At 44.0% G+C, this 2,500-nt stretch overlaps 1 protein-coding gene across 1 annotated transcript in view; it reads left to right on the plus strand.

Annotated features, from left to right (window-relative positions):
* Positions 1–2,500, plus strand: part of LOC124021195 (dihydropyrimidinase-related protein 1-like) — a 42,718-nt gene that overhangs the window by 38,535 nt on the left and 1,683 nt on the right.

The raw sequence follows: 2,500 nt of genomic DNA on the forward strand, positions 1-2,500 counted from the left end.
GGTTGTCCAACAGTTGTCCTTGGGTTGTCCAACAGTTGTCCTTGGGTTGTCCTTGGGTTGTCCAACAGTTGTCCTTGGGTTGTCCAACAGTTGTCCTTGGGTTGTCCTTGGGTTGTCCTTGGGTTGTCCAACAGTTGTCCTTGGGTTGTCCTTGGGTTGTCCAACAGTTGTCCTTGGGTTGTCCTTGGGTTGTCCTTGGGTTGTCCAACAGTTGTCATTGGGTTGTCAAACAGTTGTCCTTGGGTTGTCCAACAGTTGTCATTGGGTTGTCCAACAGTTGTCCTTGGGTTGTCCAACAGTTGTCCTTGGGTTGTCCAACAGTTGGATCCTTGGGTTGTCCTTGGGTTGTCCAACAGTTGTCATTGGGTTGTCCAACAGTTGTCCTTGGGTTGTCCAACAGTTGTCCTTGGGTTGTCCTTGGGTTGTCCTTGGGTTGTCCAACAGTTGTCCTTGGGTTGTCCAACAGTTGGATCCTTGGGTTGTCCTTGGGTTGTCCTTGGGTTGTCCTTGGGTTGTCCAACAGTTGGGTCCTTGTGTTGTCCAACAGTTGTCATTGGGTTGTCCAACAGTTGTCATTGGGTTGTCCAACAGTTGTCATTGGGTTGTCCAACAGTTGTCATTGGGTTGTCATTGGGTTGCAAGTTCAAACCCCCGAGCTGACAAGGTACAGATCTGTCGTTCTGCCCCTGAACAGGCAGTTAACCCCACTGTTCCTAGACCAGTTAACCCACTGTTCCTTGACCAGTTAACCCCACTGTTCCTTGACCAGTTAACCCACTGTTCCTAGACCAGTTAACCCACTGTTCCTAGACCAGTTAACCCACTGTTTCTAGGCCGTCATTGAAAATAAGAATTTGTTCTTAACTGACTTGCCTGGTTAAATAAAGGTTATAAAAAAATAAAAATGTACATGGGTCATGTTAAACTTCCAATAGCTCCAAATTTCAATGACTTAAAAAACCTAATTCCAACTATACATTTCAAAAATGCATATACAAATATTGAAAGCGTTTAATGAGAAAACTAAAAGGTGTGTAACATGAAAATATTGTCTCATTTACATTGTGTAATTGATTGACGGTCTCTAACTAACCCCAGAGATAGGCTATCCAAAGTTCAACTAATTTTTCCATGGTTGCACACCAGTCTGCTGCTGAGGCTAATTAGGGAAAGATTTTGGCTCTTTCCACATGCGAAAACACATCACCCAAATGACACATCCGAAACCAACTCAAGTTTGAATTCAGTCATGGTCCCTAGCACTGCTTTTAATGACCCAAATCTAAAATGAGGCCAAATCAGGAAGTTCAGCCTCTCGTTAATGGAGAATCAAGACTGACTGATATACAAATCTCCTTTCATCATATTAGTCAGTCACAACACATCACGGTTTTGATCCTCCCGAACATACATATTAATTATTAAATTAAACTAATATAAATATGAAATATAATGACCATTAGGCTTCATGGGGTGAAATAGTGGCTATTTTTGACCTGCTAGTCTCTGCTGAGTCCCCAACAGATGTTCTGGTTGTCATGGGAAACGGAACTTCCAGCTTTTGGACGTTATCAAGGAGACAACTCATTTGAATTAACTCCTCCTCCACATGTACTGGATTGGTTGAGCAGTGCAGAAGAGAACCTCCCCCGACTGTTTTTCCCCCTTCTCTTCAAGAGCCAGACAGGATGTAGTTTCAGGCGTTTCTTTCTGCTACGTTATGTTACTGCCCTGACTCACTAGACCTAAGATAGTGACACTACATATCCCATAATGCAATGCAACCAGGAAGTGGTGGATTGCTGTATCAAGAGCATGAACAGGGCTATGGTTGTGGCACTACATATACCATAATGCAACACAAACCAGGAAGTGGTGGATTGCTGTATCAAGAGCATGAACAGGGCTATGGTTGTGGCACTACATATACCATAATGCAACACAAACCAGGAAGTGGTGGATTGCTGTATCAAGAGCATGAACAGGGCTATGGTTGTGGCACTACATATACCATAATGCAACACAAACCAGGAAGTGGTGGATTGCTGTATCAAGAGCATGAACAGGGCTATGGTTGTGGCACTACATATACCATAATGCAACACAAACCAGGAAGTGGTGGATTGCTGTATCAAGAGCATGAACAGGGCTATGGTTGTGGCACTACATATACCATAATGCAACACAACTAGGAAGTGTTGCCCCCTCCCATTCTGGGACGTTCAGTTGATTGCAACACAAAATGGTGCTGTACTGAATGAACAGTTGGAAAAGGGGAGGGGTTAGATTGTGGGTTCAAATTTCACCGCTACCCTTTAAATACGTCACTCATTGCTTCAAGCCACACCGCTGCACCCGAACGGGAGCCTCAAAGTCTGTTCAAGACAAGAATGTATAGTATAGTATAATGTAAGATAACAGCTAGAACCAAGACATGGCCACTGGATGCTGTCTGTCTGTCTGTCTGTCTGTCTGTCTGTCTGTCTGTCTGTCTGTCTGT

This window comes from Oncorhynchus gorbuscha, unplaced genomic scaffold (assembly GCF_021184085.1).
Source record: "Oncorhynchus gorbuscha isolate QuinsamMale2020 ecotype Even-year unplaced genomic scaffold, OgorEven_v1.0 Un_scaffold_1082, whole genome shotgun sequence".
NCBI classification, from domain to species: Eukaryota; Metazoa; Chordata; class Actinopteri; order Salmoniformes; family Salmonidae; genus Oncorhynchus; species Oncorhynchus gorbuscha.